Source organism: Macaca mulatta, chromosome 10 (assembly GCF_049350105.2).
Source record: "Macaca mulatta isolate MMU2019108-1 chromosome 10, T2T-MMU8v2.0, whole genome shotgun sequence".
Lineage (NCBI taxonomy): Eukaryota > Metazoa > Chordata > Mammalia > Primates > Cercopithecidae > Macaca > Macaca mulatta.
Window position 1 is genome coordinate 103571744 of NC_133415.1, and position 21266 is coordinate 103593009.

General features: G+C 46.4%; 1 non-coding gene across 1 annotated transcript; it reads right to left on the reverse strand.

Annotated features, from left to right (window-relative positions):
- Nucleotides 1–4374: 4374 nt before the first annotated feature.
- LOC114670643 (U6 spliceosomal RNA) lies at nucleotides 4375–4481 on the reverse strand. The gene has a single exon (XR_003720344.1). It is a non-coding gene; the product is annotated as a U6 spliceosomal RNA (small nuclear RNA).
- Between the last annotated feature and the right edge of the window lie 16785 nt (nucleotides 4482–21266).

The window sequence follows — 21266 nt, forward strand, 5'->3', positions numbered from 1 at the left end:
AGCCTGGCCAATATGACGAAACCCCGTCTCTACTAAAAATACAAAAATTAGCCAGGCGTGGTGGTGCATGCCTGTAATCCCAGCTACTCAGGAGGCTGAGGCAGGAGAATCACTTTAATCCGGTAAGTGGAGGTTGCAGTGAGCTGAGATGGTGCCAATGCACTCCAGCTGGGGCAACAGAGCCAGTCTCTGTTTAAAAAAAAAAAAAAGAAAAGAAAAAAAAATCAGCTGGGTGTGGTGTCACACACCTGTAGTCCCAGCCACTCAGGAGGCTGAGGCTTGAGTGCAGGAGGTCAAGGCTGCAGTGAGCCATGATCACAGAACTGCACTCTACCCTGGGAAACAGAGTGAGACCCTGTCTCAAAAAAATAAAATAAATAAAGTAAACATTGAGACAGAAGCCATTGCTATTTTTGACATTTCACGGGACCCTCTTAACACACCCATGGGGGATGCTGGGACCACTGTTTGGGAAACTCAGGTAAAACACACAGGGCTTTAAATTCTAACGTCATCACTTCCTGGCTGTGTGACCTTAAGTTGCTACACCCTGTTGGCTCTCAGTTTCCTCATCCATAATAGAGGATAATAATAGTTCCTATCTCCTAGGGCAGTTGTAAGAATTAAATGACATCCTGCCTATAAAGGCCTTAGCTTTGCACAGTCAACTCTCCATGAGTGGCAGCCATTATTATGGAAACCAAAGGTGGGGGGTTGGGGCCAGAGCCTAGAGACCCTGGAAAGAACTGAGTACTATGCTAAGGGAGGGGAAGGGAGGGGAACGGAGGGGGCAGGGCAGGTTGCTGCCTCTGCAGCCCTCAGCAGAGGCCTCCTGCAACCCCTCTGGATGTGGCTTTTAGTTCTGGCAGGAGGTTATGAGTATCTGACCTGGGGGTGCTGCTACATGCCAACAGGAGAAGACCAGCTTATTAGAGGTTGGTGTTTTGTTTTGTTTTGTTGTTTTGAGGCAGTGTCTCACTCTATCGCCCAGGCTGGAGTGCAGTGGCATGATCATAGCTCATTGCAGCCTCAACCCTCTAGGCTCAAGTGATCCTCCTGGCCTCAGCCTCCCAAGTAGCTGGGACTAGAGGCGTCCACCACTATGCCAGTTAATTTTTGCATTTTTTGTGGAGACAGGGTTTCACCATGTTGCCCAGGCTGGTCTCAAACTATCCTCCTGCCTTAGCCTCTCAAAGTGCCAGGATTACAGGCATGAGCCACTGCGCCTGGCTATGTTAGAGGTTTAGAATCAGGCAGCCACGTGGATATGGGGAGTGACAGAGAAAGAGGGTTCAAAATAAAGTTAGAGTCCTGGATGACTGGAGAGATAGTGGTGCTGTTAACAGAGATGGATTACATGGGAGATAGAGCAGTGGAAGACAAATGATAACACTTAGGACACAAAGAGTTCAGAGAGGGATTAAAGTGTAGGGAGTGTCCATGGAATTTTGGTACATGGCCACTTCTTGTCCTTAAATAACCTCCAAACCCACAGAAACATTATCTTTCCATATCACCCTAAAGACTGTGCAGCAGTGATGAGTAAAATGACTCTGATCTCAATTAAATCGAAATTCTAGGACTACACCAGCTCCTTTCTCTGGCTCTGATTCCCCACTTGCAGTTCAGACAGTGCCCTCTGTTGGAAACCTCAACCACAAATCCCCGTCCTCGACTCCATGGTGAGAAGGACTGAGAAGAAAACAAACACCTCCCAGGAGCCTTTCACACACGTCGTTCTCATTTTATCCCTGCAGTTGCTTGGTGAGGTTTCTGTGTCCAACCTGGGGAAGCTGAGGCAGCATGTCCCAATCACAGCCAGAGCAGAGCCGAGATCGGAACTCAAGGTGGCCGCCTTCAAAGCTTGTGCTTCACCCCCTCTACCTAGCTGTGGCTGGAGGATGATTTGACAAGGGACTTCAAGATACAATCTCAAGGACAGAGGTTTATTTGACATGAATTGAAAGCCTTCCCACCTGAGTCTGTGCAGGGTATCATACCAGACAAGGTAAGTAGCCACAGGGCTTTTAAGAGGATGACAGGAACACCGGAATCTTGCTGGATAGAGTCCAGAGGCTGTGTTCTTGGCTCGCCCTCCCACCATGTGACCCTGTCAAGCTCTTCCCCGTTCAGCCTTTCGATCTGCAGAATAAAGTTCGACATCGAACTGTCCAACATTAACAACTGATCACAACTGGTACTATCTTTCAGGAGGATGATTTTGGCAGTGCATACAAAATTTTAAAAAAGGGCACAACCAGTTAGCCGGGCGTGGTGGCACACACCTGTAGTCCTATCCCAGCTGCTCGGGATGCTCAGGTGGGAGGATCACTTGAGCCCAGGAAGTCGAGGCTGCAGTGAGCTATGACCACACCACTGCACTCCAGCCTGGATGACAGAGTAAGACCCTGTCTCAGAAAAAAAAAAAAAAAAGACACACCCGCTCACTTCTTGGAATCTATCCTAAAGAAATATACACATAAGTGCATAGGATATACCACAGGATGTTCACTGCAACACTTATGAGTAATAATGACCTAAATGTTCACCATCATAAAACTGCCTTGTGATACACTATACCTTGGGAAACTACACAGCAACTAAAAAGAATGAGGAAGAGCACATAGGTGGTAAAATGAAAGCATCACCAGTGATGTATGACTGAGTGTAACAAGAAAGGTTCATTAACAAAAAACAAATTATACATGGTGTAAGCCCATTGCTATATTTGTATGTGCATAATTAAAAAAAATGTAAGGAGAGATTTTTCTTTTCCCCCTATGAAATGCTCTACTTTTTTTTTTTCTTTTTTCTTTTTTGAGACGGAGTCTCGCTCTGTTGCCCAGGCTGGAGTGCAGTGGCGCGATCTTGGCTCACTGTAAGCTCCGCCTCCTGGGTTTACGACATTCTCCTGCCTCAGCCTCCCAGGTAGCTGGGACTACAGGCGCCCGCCACCACGCCCAGCTAGTTTTTCGTATTTTTTAGTAGAGATGGGGTTTCACCATGTTAGCCAGGATGGTCTCGATCTCCTGACCTCGTGATCCGCCCGTCTCAGCCTCCCAAAGTGCTGGGATTATAGGCTTGAGCCACCACACCCGGCCTGAAATGCTCTACTTTTATAATAAAATTTATTATTATTATTATTTTATTGGGTTGTTTTTTGTTTGTTTTTTGAGATGGAGTCTCACTCTGTCACCCAGGCTGGAGTGCAGTGGCGCAATGTCAACTCACTGCAACTTCTGCCTCCTGGGTTCAAGCAATTCTCCTGCCTCAGCCTCCCCAGTAGCTGGGATTACAGGCATGTGCTACCACACCCAGCTAATTTTTGTATTTTTCGTAGAGATGGGATTTCATCATGTTGGCCAGGCTGGTCTTGAACTCCTGATCTCAGGTGATCCTCCCACTTTGGCCTCCCAAAGTTTTGGGTATGGTTTTGTTTTTGAGACAAGGTCTTGCTCTGTCACAAGTCATGGCACGATCACGGCTCACGCCTGACTGCCGTCTCTACCTCCCAGGCTCAAGTGATCCCCTGACCTCAGCCTCCTGAGTGGCTGGGACTACAGGTACACGCTACCACACCAGCTAATTTTTGTATTTTTTGTAGAGACTGGGCTTCACCATGCTACTCAGCCTGGTCTCAAACTCCTGGGCTCGAGCAATCTGCCTGTCTCAACCTCCCCAAAGTGCTGGGATTACAAGTATGAGCCACTACACCTGGATAATAAAAATTATTTAAAAAATATTTTTATCTGTAGGATGCTCTACAAGGCAAGTCTATCTGGGTCAGTTTGAGTAAGCAGTTTGAGTTCTTTACATATATATGTATATATAAAGAATATATATAAAGAATATATATATAAATTGTATATATAATATATACATATATGGTTTGTTTGTTTGTTTTTTTGAGACAGGGCTTGCTCTGTTGCCCAGGCTGAACTGCAGTGGCACAATCACAGCTTATTGCAGGCTCGACCTCCCAGACTCAAGCAATCCTCCCACCCCAGCTTCTCTAGTAGTTGGGACTACAGGTGTTCATCACCACACCTGGCTAATTTTTTATTTTTTGTAAAAACATGGTCTCCCTATGTCACCCAGGCTGGTCTGGAATTCCTGGGCTCATGTGATCCTCCTGCCTCAGCCTCCCAAAGTGCTAGGATAACAGGCATGAGCCACCGCACCCAGCAAGTTTGAGTTATTAAACTACCAATGGAACTTGATGAGAGATTTGCTTAAAATTCTTCAGATTTAGGTGTATCTAGTGCTTGATGCTTCACCTTCACCCAATAACTTTATGAAATAGACTATCTGACAAGTGAAGACATTGAGGCCTCTGGACTCTAATTTTTAATTTAAAAAATTTTTATTTATTTATTTTTTACGGAACACTTCACAAATTTGTGCGTCATCCCTGTGCAGGGACCACGCTAATCTTCTCTGTACCATTCCAGTTTGAGTAGCTCTGCTGCTGAGCCAAGCACCAGAATCTAATCTTTAAGGCTTTTTCTACTACATAGATAATTGAATCCTATGGGTTCCCACAAAACTATTTATGTTCCTATCATCTGGGGTCTCAAACATATGAGGACATTTACCACACTGTATTGTAATTGTGTCCTCAAGCACAATACTACTCTAAATGTACTCTGTTGATTCTTTTTTGTTGGTTGGTTGGTTGGTTGGTTGGTTTTTGAGACGGAGTCTTGCTCTGTTGCTCAGGCTGGAGGGCAGTGTCGCGACTTCAGCTCACTGCAACCTCCGCCTCCTGGGTTCAAGCAATTCTCTCGCCTCAGCCTCCCGAGTAGCTGGTACTACAGGCACATGCCACCACACCCGGCTAATTCTTGTATTTTTAGTAGAGATGAGCTTTCACCATGTTGGCCAGGCTTGTCTCGAACTCCTGACCTCAAGTGATCCACCCGCCTCAGCCTCCCAAAGTGCTGGGATTACAGGCGCAAGTCACCGTGCCGGGCCTCTGTTGAATCTTAAACTAAAAAATTAAAATTTGTATTTTGTAGGTCTTTGAGGTTTTAAATTTTTATTTTTCTGGTAATTTATTTTATCGTATTTTACGGCAGCATTTTACCTGCAACATTTGGACAATTTAAAAAACCAGTACTTTAGCACTCTGAGAGGCACTGGGCTGCCAGAGAAAGAGTTGTCTAAACTGAGGAAGGTAGCCAGCTGTGGTGGCTCACGCCTGGAATCCCAGCACTTTGGGAGGCCAAGGTGGCAGATTGCTTGGGCCCAGGAGTTCGAGACCAGCCTGGGCAACATAGCAAAACCCCATCTCTATTTAAGTTTAAATAAAGAAGAATTTAAAGAAAAAATAAGCTGTGGCAGGTGCTCCATGTTTGGTGTATGAAAGAATACATCACTGAAGGAATGACTATCTGAGTGTGAGAGGATCAGCCACATGAGGAAAAATGCCCAGAATCCACGTTTCTCATTGAGAGCCATTCAAAGGGTGAGAGCTTAGGATGTCAAGTTCATGGCCACACTTAATAATGCACATCACTAAACCTGCACCCTTCTGATTTTAAAGACGGATGTGGGAGACCTTTTTCCCCCAAGTCATAGAACTGATCAACAAAGGAAAGAATACCAAAAACAGCCACACATAAATAACAAGCAATATTTACTGCTCGTGGTTTCAAAACTCAAACTAGGTTAGTAGACTTAGATAAACATTCTCCTTACCATTTTCACCAAGTAACAGGAAACACAACCCACATGCACAAACATCCTATTTTATGGACTGCTGGTTTTTGGGTTTTGTTCTGAGACAGGGTCTCACTGGAGTGTAGTGGTGCGGTCATGGCTCATTGCAGCCTTAACCTCCCCGGCTCAAGCAATCTTCCCATCTCAGCCTCCTGAGTAGCTGGGACTACAGTCGAACGCCACCACACCTGGCTAATTTTTTAATTTTTTTATAGAGACAGGGTGTTGCTGTGTTGTAGCATGTTAACCAGGCTGGTCTCGAACTCTTGCCTCAGCCTCCCAAAGTACTGGGATTACAAGTGTGAGCCACCACATCCAGTCAAGGACTACTGTTTGAAGTGGAGGCTTTTGAACACACTTACCCCAGGATGATGAAACAGGAGTGAGGGGGATTTAGTCCTAGGGCACAAGTTCCTCAAGTCTACCTTGAAGTGCTTCAACTGTGCAGGAAACAGCTTCCACCTAAAGTTTCTGCCTCTAAACGGGAGCAAAGACGCCCCACTCAAGAAAAGTGCCAGGCACACCTTGCTCTGCTTTGGAAATTCCCACTGGCACCTTCCAGAAACAAGTAGGTCCCTTTATATGTAAAGGCACCTGGGGTGGGGTGCGGTGGCTCACGCCTGTAATCCCAGCATTTTGGGAGGCCGAGGCGGGCGGATCACCTGAAGTCAGGAGTTTGAGACCAGCCTGGTTAACATGGTGAAACCCCGTCTCTAGTAAAAATACCAAAAATTAGCCTGGTGTGGGGACACACATCTGTAATCCCAGCTACTTGGAAGGCTGAGGCAGGAGAATCACTTGAACCTAGGAGGAGGAGGTTGCAGTGAGCCAATATTGTGCCATAGCACTCCTGCCTGGGCGACAGAGCGAGACTCTGTCTCAAAAAAAAAAAAAAAAAAAAGGCACCTGGAATTCTGGAATTACGAAAATTGCATTTTTTTTTTTTCCTGCAAAGTTGTGCAGTAGAGAGCAATGTCAGAGCAGCCCTCAGTCCTCATCCCAGGCTACTCCCCTTCCGCATGGTGTAAATCTTTTAGGCAAACCTATTTATTCTCCCCTCTAAAGTGTCAATCTTCACATCTGCAAATGGGATCATAATAATAATAGTACCTGGATTAATGTGAGGATTAAATAGCACAATGTGTGTAGAACCCTTAGCTTGGGCCTGACACAGTGAGCCTTTGATGAGCACAAGCTTGGGGCTCTCTCTAATCACAAGTCAAAATAGAAACCCAAAGAAGTCCGGATTAGTGACAGATACCATTTATTCAGCACATGCCATGTGCCAGAAACAGTGTTAAGTAAGATCTTTATTAGTTGGTGGGATGCTTTCTTTTCTTTTTTTTTTTTTTTTCTTTTAAGAAACAGGGTCGGCTGGGCATGGTGGCTCATGCCTGTAATCCCAGCACTTTGAGAGGCCGAGGTGGGCGGATCACTTGAGGTCAGGAGTTTGAGACTAGCCTGGCCAACGTGGTGAAACCCCATCTCTACTGAAAATATAAAAATTAGCTGGGAGTGGTGGCAGGTGCCTGTAATCCCAGCAACTCGGGAGGCTGAGGCAGGAGAATCGCTTGAACCCGGGAGATGGAGGTTGCAGTGAGCAGAGGTTGTGTCACCACACTCCAGCCTCAAGAGCAAAACTCTGAGAAAAAAAAAAAAAAAAGAAAGGAAGGAAGGAAAGAAGGAAGGAAGGAAGGAAGGAAGGAAGGGAAGGAAGGAAGGAAGGAAGGAAGGAAGGAAGGAAGGAAGGAAGGAAGGAAGGAAGGAAGGAAGGAAGGAAAAGAAAGAAAGAGGGTCTTGCTCTGTCACCCAGGCTGGACTGCAGGGGCACAATCGTAGCTCACTACAGCCTCAAAATTCTGGGCTCAAGCAATCCTCCCACACCCCTCAAAGTGTTGGGATTACACACATAAGCCAGCATGCCCAGTACTAGTGGAATTCCATTTTTTCCTTTTTTTTCGTGTGTGTGTGTGTGGTGTTTGTTTGTTTTTGAGACAGGGTCTCACCGTGTTGCCCAGGCTAGAATGCAGTGGCACAAACATAGCTCACTGGAACCTCAACCTCCTGGGCTTAAGTGATCCTCCTTCCTCAGCCCCCCAATTAGCTGGGATTACAGGCATGCAACACCACGCCCGGCTAATTTTTGTATTTTTTGTAGGGATGGGATTTCCCCATGTTGCCCAGGCTGGTCTCAAACTCCTGAACTCAAGCAATCCTCTATTCCTCAGCCTCCCAAAGTGCTGGGATTCCAGGTGTGAGCCACCACACCCAGTGTGGTAGAGTTCTTAGTACAACTCTCTGGAGTAGCTACTCTCAGTGTCTCATTTTATTTTACTTTTTATTTATTTATTTTTGAGACAGGCTCTCCCTCTGTCACCCAGGCTGAAGTGCAGTGGCATGATCACAGCTCACTGCAGCCTCGACCTCCCAAGCTCAAGTGATCCTCCCACCTCAGCTTCCTGAAGAGCTCGGAATACAGGCATGTGTTACCACACCTGGCTAATTTTGTAGAGATGAGGTCTCACTATGTGGCCTAGGCTGGTCTCGAACTCCTGGGCGCAAGTGATCCTTCCACCTTGACCTTCCAGAGTGCTGGGATTCCAGGTGTGAGCCACTCTGCCCGGCCCAGCATCTAATTTTAGAGAGCCAGAAAGGTGAGGTCCCCTGTCCAAGCTCTCCCAGCTCAGAAAGGCTCCCTGCCTTTCTCTCCATCATCCCATTTTCATGACGTTCGTGCTGCCCTGTTCTTGTCCTCTGCTGTGTTTCTCAGTCTGAAACCGTGGGCATCAACTCTGGCCAGCTTTGTTGTTGTTCTCAAGCTTCTGTCATCACTGGTATAATTTTACATAAACTTCACATTCCTTTAAATTTCAAATAATATGTTCACTTCTTAAATATCTCCTGGGGGAGAAAAGAGTTCTATAAATGATTTCGTTCTCCCCGCCTTCGTGTTGAACTTAAAAAGGCGAAGTCACTGGATCTCCGTTAATAAGTCATGTTGTTTATTGGTTTATTTTCATTTTGGAAACTCTTCTCCATGGTTAACCACTCCTCCTCCTCCTTAAAAAATCCCATGAGGAATTCGGATCAGACACTGGGGCTGTGGGTCAGATCCCTGGGAGGATATCATGTTTCTAGAAGGCTCCTGGAAGCCAACAGGCATTGCAACCTGACTCTTAACTGACTTTTTACCTGTAGGATTATCTCCGGGCAGGAGGAAAAAGACACAGGCATGCTTTCTGGTCCCAAAGAAAATGATGTATTTCATGAAGGAAGAAAGAGTTTTAAACCAATAATTGAAATTCATTTGACCATAAAAAAGGCTATATAAAAGGGTAAGGACTCTGGAACCCAACTGCTTGGGTTTCAATACCGCACAGCTCTGCCACTTATCTGTGTGATGTTGGCCAAGCTATTAAACGTCTCTGTGCCTTTATTTCCAATCTGTAAATTGAGGATGATAACAGTACCTAAATCCATATGTTTTGATGAAGATAAAATAGGGTGTGCAAGGAACTAGAAGGTTTCTTGGGACTCTCAGGACTAAAACTGGGAAAGTCACAAGCAAACTGATATGTGCCCATCACCTTAAGATGAAATGAGAGGCCGGGTGTGGTGGCTTACACCTGTAATCCCAGCACTTTGGGAGACTGAGGTGGGCAGATCACTTGAGGTCTAGAGTTCGAGACCAGCCTGTCCAACATGGTGAAACCCTGTCTCTACCAAAAAATATAAAAATTAGCCAGGCATGGTGGTACGTGCCTGTAATCCCAACTACTCAGGAGGCTGGGGCACAATAATCACTTTAACCTAGGAGGTGGGAGTTGCAGTGAGCCAAGATCGCACCACTGCACACCAGCCTGGGTGACAGAGTGAGACTCCATCTCAAAAAAAAAAAAAAAAAAAAAGATGAAATGAGAGTGTACATGTACCTTTATTTTATTTATCTATTTTTAATTTTAAAATAATTTTTTATTTATTAATTAAGATGGGGTCTCACTGTGTTGCCCAGGCTGATCTTGAACCTCTAGGCTCAAGGAATCCTCCCACTTCGGCCTCTCAAAGTGTTGGGATTACAGGCATGAGCCACCAAGCCCAGCCTACATGTGGGCTTTAGAAACAACACCTGCACTTTTTTTTTTTTTCTTTTTTTTAGATGAAGTCTTGCACTGTCGCCCAGGCTGGAGTTCAATGGCATGATCTTGGCTCACTGCAACCTCAGCCTCCCGGGTTCAAGCAATTCTCCTGTCTCAGCCTCCCAAGTAGCTGGGATTACAGGTGCCCACCACCACACCTGGCTAATTTTTTGTATTTTTAGTAGAGATGGGGTTTCACTGTGTAGGCCAAGCTGGTCTTGAACTCCTGACCTCGTGATCTGCCCGCCTCAGCCTCCCAAAGTTTTAGGATTACAGGCGCGATCCACTGTGCCCGGCCAACACCTGCACATTTTAATGTTCCTTCATCTTTTCTGTTATTATTTGTGGCTGCCTCCAGCCATCGTTGATTCCTTGCCTGTGGTCCTCATTTCCTCAATATCCACTCTGCGGGGGCCCATGATATGCCTTTTATTCCTATCACTACACTGACTTGTTTCCCAAAGTTCCAAATACATGTTCTGGCCAGTCATGGGACAGCCATTAAGATAATTTATTAAGTGCCAGGCAAAGAGCTTTTCAACAAATCCTTCAGGCTTTTCTTCTTCCTCAATTTTTAGGCGACATGTAACTTAAAGGTTACAATGGGGATAATAGGCTCCTCCCCTTGTGTGAATGCCCACGATGGTTTTTGCTTATCTGTCCACTCCTCCTCTGTCTCTTAATAGCTGAAGAGCCTGGTGTGGTGGCTCCTGCCTGTAATCCCAGCACTGTGGGAGGCAGAGGCAGGTGGATCGCTTGAACCCAGGAGCTGAGGCCAGCCTGGGCAACATAGTGAGACTCCGTCTCTACAAAAAAATAAATAAAATTAGGTGGACATGGTGGCACAAGCCTGGGGTCCCAGCTACTTGGGGGGCTGAGGTGAGAGGATCGCTTGGGCCTGGGAAGTCAAGGCTACGGTGAGACGTGATTGTGCCACTGCACTCCAGTCTGGGCAACAGAGTGAGACTGTCTCTAAAAAAAAAAAAACAAAAAAACAAAACAAAACAAAAAAAACACAAATAGTTGAATAGTTGAATAATATGAATTATAGTGACAATTTTGGGGGCGCTTACTATGTATAATACTAGGCACTATATCAAACCCCTTAAAGATAGCTCATTGGATCATTATGAAAAATCCAAGGAATAGGTACCATTATTATTTTATTTTTATTTTTTATTTTTTTGAGACAACGTCTCACTCTTTCACCCAGGCTAGAGTACAGTGGCACAATCTTGGCTCACTGCAAGCTCTGCCTCCTGGGTTCACACCATTCTCCTGCCTCAGCCTCCCGAGTAGCTGGAACTACAGGTGCCCGCCACCACACCAGGCTAATATTTTGTATTTTTTAGTAGAGATGGGGTTTCACCGTGTTAGCCAGGATAGTCTTGATCTCCTGACCTTGTGATCCACCCGCCCCAGCCTCCCAAAGTGCTGGGATTACAGGCGTGAGCCACCACGCCCGGCAGCATTATTATCCTCATTTTACAGATGAAGAAACTGAGTCAGGGAGGCCAGCTCACTTCCCCTAGTGGCAGAACCAGGACTTGAACCAAAGTATGACTCCAGAGCCCTTGCTCCAAGCATTTCACTATTCTGTTTCCTCTTCCTTCTCCTGCTTCAACTGTGCTTTCTGGCCAAGTTTCTGCCTTGGTGACAAGGCTCTGAGCAGGAAGCCTCACCTCTTCAAGACTCAGTCTGCTCTTCTTTTTTTTTTTTTTTTTTTTTTTGAGACGGAGTCTCGCTCTATCACCCATGTTGGAGTGCAGTGGTGCAATCTCGGCTCACTGCAGCTTCTGCCTCTCGGGCTCACGCCATTCTCCTGCCTCAGCCTCCCGAGTAGCTGGGACTACAGGCGCCCGCCACCACACCTGGCTAATTTTTTTGTATTTTTAGTAGAGACGGGGTTTCACTGTGTTAGCCAGGATGGTCTCAATCTCCTGACTTCATGATCCACCCGCCTTGGCCTCCCAAAGTGCTGGGATTACAGCCGTGAGCCACCGCGCCCAGCCTGCTCTTCTTTTTTTGAAAAATAGAAACATGGTGTATTAACACTAAATAGTTGTGAGGATGGAATGCTTGTGAGATGCATAGCACAGTGTTTGCAGCCACTATGATCAGTATTATATGAGTATTTTGATTATTATTCCATTACTATGTCCCTGTTGTAGACTGAATTGTGTTCCCCAAAAAGATAAAGTCTTAACCTCCAGTATCTGGGAATGAGACTTTATTAGGACATAGGGCCTTTGCAGATGTAATCAAATTAAAATGAGGTCAGGCCTGGCATGGTGGCTCATATCTGTAATTCCAGCACTTTGGGAGGCCAAGGTGGGTGGGTCACCTGAGGTCAGGAGTTCAGACCAGCCTGGCCAACATGGTGAAACCCCATCTCTATTAAAAGTACAAAAATTTAGCTGGGTGTGGTAGCGAGCACTTGCAGTCCCAGCTACTTAGGAGGCTGAGGCAGGAGAATCACTTGAACCCGGCAGGTGGAGGTTGCAGTGAGCCAAGATCACACCACAGCATTCCAGCCTGGGCAACAGAGCAAGACTTCACCTCAAAAAAATAATAATAATAATTAAAATTAAAATGAGGTAGCCGGGTGCAGTGGCTCACACCTGTAATCCCAGCACTTTGGGAAGCCGAGGCGGGCGGATCACGAGGTCAGGAGATCGAGACCATCCTGGCGAACATGGTAAAACCCCGTCTCTACTAAAAATACAAAAAATTAGCTGGGCATGGTGGCGGGCGCCTGTAGTCCCAGCTTCTCGGGAGGCTGAGGCAGGAGAATGGCGTGAACCCAGGAGGCGGCGGAGCTTGCAGTGAGCCGAGATCGCGCCACTGCACTCCAGCCTCGGTGACAGAACGAGACTCCGTCTCAAAAAAAAAAAAAAAAAAAAAAATTAAAATGAGGCCATTAGAGTACGTCCTAAATCCAATCACTGGTACCCTTATAAAAATAGACACAGAGACAGACAGACACACACACACACACACACACACACACACGGAGAACACCACATGATGCACGTGATGATGGAGGCAGAGATCAGAGTGATTCAGCTGCCAGTCAAGGAACACTAGTGATTGCTCGCAGCCACAGAGGCTGGGACAGGGGCACGGAACAGCCCGTCCCTCAGAGACTCCAGAAGGAGCCAACCTTGCCAATACCTAGATTTCAGACTTCTAGCCTCCAGAACTGTGAGACAGCAAAATTGTGTTGTGTTAAGCCACCCAGCGTGTGGTACTTTGTGAACAAATTCAGTTCCTGGCCAGGCACAGTGGCTCAATCCCAGCACTTTGGGGGGCCGAGGCAGGCATATCACTTGAGGTCAGGAGTTTGAGACTAGCCTGGCAACATAGTGAAACTCTGTCTCTATGAAAAATCCAAAAATTAGCCAGATGTGGTGGTGCACACCTGTAATCCCAGCTACTCAGGAGGCTGAGGCACAAGAATTGCTTGAACCCAGGAGGCAGAGGTTCCAGTGAGCCGAGATCAAACCACCGCACTCCAGCCTGGGCAACAAAGTAAGACTCTGTCTCAGAAACAAAACAAAACACTCAAAAAAACAAATACAGTTCCCTTCCACAACCTAAGTCCAGACCTTCACATTCTGTGCAAGTTCCTCTTCCCAGGGCCTCTTCAAATGCAGGCCTGCCTGCAGCTCTCTGTCCTCAGATCTATCTTAACACACCAATTTCTGACTCCCAGGTCAAAAACCTGCGATGACACCTGAATACTTACATTAGCGTTTCCTAAACTTGCTTGAGATAAGGATCACTAGGATGAGAGTCCAAATTACAGGTTCACTGCTGGGCGTGGTGGCTCACATCTGTAATTCTAGCACTTTGGGAGGCCAAGGCAGGTGGATTGCTTGAGCCCACGGGTTTGAGATCAGCCTAGGCAACACGGTGAAACCCCATCTGTACAAAAAATACAAAATATTAGCCTGGTGGGGAGGTGCGCACCTGTAGTCCTAGCTACTCAGGAGGCTGAGGTAGGAGGATTGCTTGAACCTGGGAGGGCAAGACTGTCGTGAGTAGTGATTGCGCAACTGCACAGAGTGAGAACTTGTCTCAAAAAATAAGAATAATTATAGGTTTCCTGGGCCGCACTCCAGACTACCAGACATGAGATCACAGAAGAGGCGCTTGGAATCTGCATTTTTAATAAGCACCCAAGACAATTCTTTTCCTCAGGCACATTTGGGACACTCAGGCCTACAAGATAAAATCTGGAAGAGACTAAAGATCTTGCCTCAATGATCTCTGTAAAACGGCGCCAGCCTGCCTGTTCAAATGTCATCTCCCAAGGCTTCCCATTGTCTTTACATCCCTCCATGTGAACAGCCTGCCTCACTGTCTTCACCTTGATCAACCTCTGCTCAAACCTTTGTTCTTGCTATTCTCCTGCCCAGAACACCTCTTCCTTTAACTCCCATCATCTCGGTCTGATTCAGATGCCACAGATCTTAAAATTATTTCTAATTGTTCTGAGATGGCTTCTCAATGACCTCAGAATAAAATTCAATGTCCTTGTCATAGCCTGCAAGAGGCTGCATGATCCGGCCACAGTCAGTCTCTCTCTCTCTCTTTTTTTTTTTTTTTGAGATGAAGTCTTGCTTTGTCGCCCAGGCTGGAGTGCAGTGGCACAATCTCGGCTCACTGCAACCTCCACCTCCCAGGTTCAAGCAATCCTCCCACCTCAGCCTCCTAGGAAGCTGGGATTACAGGTGTGTGCCACCACGCTCGGCTAATTGTTGTATTTTTAGCAAAGATGGGGTTTCACCATGTTGGCCAGGGTGGTCTCAAACTCTTGACCTCAAGCGATCTGCCATCGGCCTCTCAAAGTGCTGGGATTACAGGTGTGAGCCACCATGTCCAGCTTCAGTCTCATTTTAAGCCATTCTTCTCCTTCACTTGAAGCTCCAGGCCTGGTCAGGTACAGTGGCTCATGCCCTACCTAAGCAGAACGCATGTGCGTGCGCATGCACGTGCACACACAAGCACACACACAACACACACACACACTTGCTCCATTCATTTCAGTCACTGTACCCGGTTTGATCAGTTGCCAACATTTAAAAATCAGGAAGGTTCATATAAAAACGTCCAGTCTCTAACTGGATGCAGTGGCTCATGCCTGTAATCCCAACATTTTGGGAGACCAAGGAGTGAGGATCGCTTGAGCTCAGGAGTTCCAGACCAGCCTGGGCAACATAGTGAGATCTCATCTCTACAAAAAAATGTAAAAAACTAGCCAGGTATGGTGGCACACGCCTATAGTCCTGGCTGCTCAGGAAGCTGAAGTGGGAGAATTGCTTGTGTTCAGGGTTTCAAGGCTGCAGTGAGCTATGATTGCACCGCTGTACTCCAGACTGGGCAATAGAGCAAGACCCTGTCTCTGAAAAAAACAAACAAAACCAATCCAGCCTCTCTTAAAGAATCAGATCTGCCCACTTCAAAGCCCTCCTTCCCATGCAGCTGCAGCCATATGGGCTGGAGGTAAGTCCTTCCTGTGGGGCAGAAGCTCTGGTCCCCTTGAGTCCCCACCCAGCCTCTCCTTCCACCCCACATTGGTGCACTTGCTGACTGTCTGTCACCCTTGTAACCTGGGCATCTAGCCTGTGCCTGGCTCTTAGCTAGACCTCAATAAATACGTGCTGAATGAATGAAAAAATACATGAATGTATTTCATACCCTCCCTCCTCCCTAAACCCCCCAGGCCACACCACTCATTTGGCCATTTAATCACAGCCTTCCTTGCAAGACTTACTAATTTGCTGCGCCACTGCCTGTCTCCTCAGTAGATATTATTAAAACACAAATCTGATTATTTCATTCCCCAGTTTTAAATGTGTGGAGTCTCCCAGCATAAACTCTGCACCATGGCCTCCGAGGCCCTTCTCAATCTGCTTCCCACCTACTTTTCCAGTCCCGATCTCCAGAGAGGGCCCCCACCCAGCACGCGCCCACACCCTACTTGCTGGCTGGGGAATACACCATGTTCTTTCCCTGCCCCCACACCACTGCCTGTGAAGCTCGTCTCCTGGAATGCCTCCTCCCCGCCGTGCCTCTAGCAAACTCCTACTCATTCTTCAGCCCTAGCGCTAAGTCACTTCACCCGTGAAACACTCCAGACCCCCCCGCCCCGGGGCTGACTTAGTCATTCTCTCTCTTCTGCTCCCACTCCTCTCCTTTCATCCCCTGGCCTTAGCACTGAGTAATAGCTTAAAATAGTAGCTGGTGCTTTCTGAGCCCTGCTGTGTGCCAGGCACCAAGTGAGCTTTATCTCCCTTAATCCTCACGCCCATCCTGAGTCCCGGCCCCCTAAACCTGCAGAAACACAAGGCTCACTTTCTCACCTCCAATGTCCCAGAGAAGCCATCTTGCTACCCTACTTTAAATTTTCTTTCTCCCTTCACTCCTCACTCCACCACCCCAGGCCTCCCATCCCACTTCCCAGCTTTATTTTCCTCCATGGCTCTTATCGCTAACACACTACATACTTAAATTCATTTATTTGCAAATGTCAGCTCCAGGATTTTGTCCTTTTTTTAAACTACAATTTCCTTAACATCTGGAATACTACATGGGGCTGGGTGTAGTAGGTCATGCCTGTAATCCCAACACTTTGGGAAACCAAGGTGGGAGGATTGCTTGAGTCCAGGAGTTTGAGAACAGCCTGGACAACATAGTGAGATCCTGTCTTTTTGTTTTGTTTTGCTTTGTTTTTTGAGATGGAGTCTCGCTCTGTCCCCCAGGCTGGAGTGCAGTGGCACGATCTCGGATCACTGCAAGCTCCGCCTCCTGGGTTCACACCATTCAGTGAGACCCTGTCTTTACAAAAATTTAAAAATTAGCCAGGAGCGGTGGTGCACACCTGTAGTCTCAGTTACTTGGGAGGCTGGAACGTGTGCTGGAGGTAGGAGGATCACTTGAGCCTGGGAGGCAGAGGTTGCAGTGAGCTGTGATCACACCACGGCACTCTAACCTGGACAACAGGATGAGGCTCTGTCTCAAAAAAAAAGGAAAAAAAATAGACTAGTACCTGGTACATAATAGGTACTCAATCAGTAATAATATATATATATTTTTTTTGACACAGAGTTTTGCTCTTGTTACCCAGGCTAGAGTGCAATGGTGAGATCTCGGCTCACTGCAACCTCTGCCTCCCGGGTTCAAGCAATTCTCCTGCCTCAGCCTTCTAAGTAGCTGGGATTACAGGCATGCAACACCACACCCGCCTAATTTTGTATTTTTTAGTAGAGATGGGGTTTCTCCATGTTGGTCAGGCTGGTCTTGAACTCCCGACCTCAGGTGATCCACCGGCCTCGGCCTCCCAAAGTGCTGGGATTACAGGTGTGAGCCACTGCTCCCGGCCTTATAATAATAATTTTTTTTAGAAAAAGAATAGAGACAGAGTCTCACTATGTTGCCCAGGCTGGTCTCGACCTCCTGAGCTGAAGCAATCCTCATGCCTCGGCCTCCCAAAGAGCTAGGAAACAGGCATGAACCATCACGCCCAGCCTCAATCAATAATTATTAAATCAAAGAAGGTAGATACTATTACTATCTTCATTTTACTCTGAGGAAACAAAGATTGAGACAGGTGTCCAGGGTTCCACAGCAGGATGGTGGCAGAACCACATGTGACCCCTGAATGGTCAAGTCTAGTGCCCACCATCTCCAGGGGGGTTTGTGGTTCCCTCTCCATAGGTCTGACTTCTCAGCTCGACTCTGAGTTCCTTGGAGGCAAGCACTCTGTCGCGTTCACATCTGTCTCTTTGATCCATGGTAGGTGCTCCAGGAAAGTTTGTTGGAGCAGTCTGTCCATGGAGGGCCCAGTGCTCAATGGCAGGAATCAATCCCAGCATCATTCTTTCGTTGTTGTTTTCCTTTATCTCCATGCACAACGTTATATACAGAGTTGGGGCTCATTACATACATGCTACATTAATGAATTATATTATGACAGTAGGTAATAAAAATAATTAGCAATAATGACAATAATATGTAACACTTAGGGCATCCTTACTCTCTGTTGGGCACTATCCTAAGTGCTTTGTATGTGAATTAAGACAATTCATTGTCTTATTATGCTCATTTTACAGATGAGAAGACAGAGGCTCAAAGAAGTTAAGAACTTGCCTAAGGTCACATAGTTAGAAAATGGCAGAGGCAGGACTCAACTATAGGTATCTGGCTTGAGTCATGCTCTTAATGACTGCTCTTGGCCTCTCTGAGGGATGTCTACTGAGAGGTTACCCGGTGTGAAAACAAAAAGAAGCATTTATTTATTACACATTTCCATTTTATTTCAACGAATTCCTTTCAAAGGCTTTGGCAGGCAACATTATTTGCTAAATGAAACCCACTAATATCTGTACCATCTGAGCCCTGCAACAATCTGGTGAGGTAGGCATTGCTGTCTACTTCTGTTTATAGAGGAACAGAGGAGAAATCTGAGGCTCTGAGTGGTTAAGGGAACAGGGTCAAGGTCACCCAGACAGCAAGGAGCAGAGCAATGACTCAAATAAATGTCTATCAGTTTAAAAAACAAAGATCTGGGTGCCTCCAAATACAAAGTTCTATCATGCAACTTAAAGTTAAATAAGTAAATAGAAAGCAGCTTAGCCAGTTTCTGGCACCTGGTAGGTCTCATAAATGTTAACTATCAACTCTCTTCATCAGCACCTCCTGGGAAGTGGAATAGTTTGGCTGATGACTGCAGCCTGTCTGTTGACCCTTTTGGAAAGATTATTCTTTTCATTCCAGTTCATCCCTGGTAATGTTGAAATAATGATCAATCTCCATTATCCCTGGAGTACCACAGAATGTTAAGAGCTGGAAGGGGTTGTAGAGATGATCTCATCAGGTCCTGCATTTACAGATGGAGAAATTGAGTCCCAGAGAGGGGTCAGAAAGCAAACCCGTGGCAGGCCAAGCCAAGGGCAAGGCTTAGGCACCGTGCCTGGCACATACAACCTCCTGCAAAGCTGAGTTTTTACCTAAAAGGTCTCTCACATCCTAAAGGCTACAGAAAATAATTCATTTGTCTCTCTGTGAGCACCACCACCCCGGCCCCGCGCAAAAAGCAGTACCGTATTGTAAGCTATTAACCAGAAAATTGATCATGTGACTTAATTCCGCCTCTGCTAAATGCTTAAAATGCTTCGGTGAGTAGTCTGATATTCGTAAATATACACTTCAACTCTTTTTCGAAGAATGATTAACCAGTTCCATCGAGTTGGAACTTGGGCAATCAAGGAGAAAAAGAGCTGGCAAGAGAAATTTATTGAAAAAATTTTTACCAGCAATACAGATGACTTCTTGCCACCTCTTTTTTTTTTTTTCCTAAGAGTTGGAGGAAGAAGGAAAGGAAGAAGAATCATTCCACGATAACGAATTAAGAAAACTAACTGTGGAAAATTACAAACTCCTTTCACCTCACAAGGTAGATTTCAGACAAACATGACAGGGTGTTTGTAGAACCTAAAGACACAGAGTATTGAAATGGAGCAGAAAGCAGGAGTGTAAACTTCACTAACTTCTTTCAGAGTGGAGAGGCCTGACAGTGTATGGGCATGATTATCTCTGGTAGCCCATTCTGGACTAACAATTTTGTGAACCTATAATTTAGAGAGTCCCGAATGTCATGTGTTCACCTTACTTATCTCCCTAACCCACTGAGTATTAATTCTCCCAGGCAAGGGACTAGCTTTTCAGGCCACATGTAAGTCTTGATCAGCTTTAGCTTGAGGATTTGCGGGTGGAGAGGGATGATGGAGAGAAATAAGGTTAGGGTTAGCCTTCAAATGGAAGAAACGGGAATATAATATCCTTGTCTGTGCTGATCATGCTTCTCAAGAATGGCTGAAATTCAGGCCCAGTGAACACACTTGTGGCCTTAACATCTCTCAGAATTAAAGGGTTTTCTTCCTTCACAATACCTTTATCAAATTCCAACTATTTTCCACATTTCTTCCTTATACAACCCAGGCGCACGGGTTGAAATAATTTTCCTTAGGAAATCCAGGAAGCTCTGGCCTGGCCCTCCCTCTAGAAAGGAAAGTCCAAGTAAAGAGGGATGCCACACCCGGGGAAGGGAGAGAGGATGTGACAACACCTCCAGGAATGCAGGGCCCACGCAGGTGCACTGGCACCCACGAACTTCCTTTTCAAGAGGGCCTGATAAATCAGTACTGATAACAGGAGTAAAACTCAACCACCCAACACTCACTCACACAGAACTGGGGTACTGCTCCCAGGGTGTGGCCCTGCCAATCAGGGAGAGGAGGAGGAGACCTAAGAACAGAGCTCTCTAAAGGTGGTGACATGGTTTCCAGTCCAGCCATGATCAGAGTGTGGTCTCTGGGAGTCCCTGAGACCCCTTTACGGGGGTCATTGAAAGGCCAAAACTGCTTTCACAAAACTAAGACATCATTTGTTCTCCACATTCTCATTGTCTCATGAGTATACGATAGAGTTTTCCAGAAGGGACGAGACATGTGATGACATCATCACTCTGATGACAGTTGGAATGCATGCTTGTATATTCCCATGTTTTAGATACATCCGTTTTAATTCTAAGATAAATACTGAAAGACATAACACATGAACAACGTACTTTGGGGTCCTCCATGATTTTTAATAGTGTAAAGGGGTCTTGAAAACAAAAAAGTTGGGAACTGCTGTGCTAGTCCAAACAGGGGAGTTACAGGCCCTGCAGTTTCCCTGACACGCACTTTATTTCCGGCTGAGCTTTAGTCACCTCCTATGTGCTTTCGAAGCTGCCTAGGGAGGCAGCTTGCTTATTTATTATTCAGCTTGGATTGGTGTCCTTTCCACCTGTGCTGCCACAGGTGGCCAGAAAAACCTTAAATTCCCCCATAAACGTCTGGTGACCTAAATCCTCCAAGGGGGGGGGAAATGAGCTTCTCACCTTTGAACCCAGGTGACGCAAAGAGCCTGCAGAACGGACACCCTCAGCTGCAGCACCCAGCAAAGACACATCTGAGGACCCGCTGGGAGCCAGGTTCTGTGCTACTCAATGCCAGCAAAGCACAAGCGGTCCCTGCCTTTGGGAGTTTTCATTCTAGGCTGGAGGCGGATTACTCACAAAACTCAGATGCACACAAAAATGGGAAACCTGGAACTTGTCACAAGTGCTGGGAAACAGGGGTACAAGTGTTGGGAGGCATCCGGGGTGGGAAGGGAGATGAGGGGAGGAAGGTATCCTAACCACTCTTCTTGCCACATCTCAGGTTGGACCTGCCCCTCCACCTCCATTTCCACAGCCCCCTTCCTGGCTTGCAGGTTTCAACAGCTCTTGGATTCCCAGGTCCCACAGGAAGCCCTTGGGACCTAGGAATCTCCTCCAGACAAAATCTTCAGTCTTCTCCT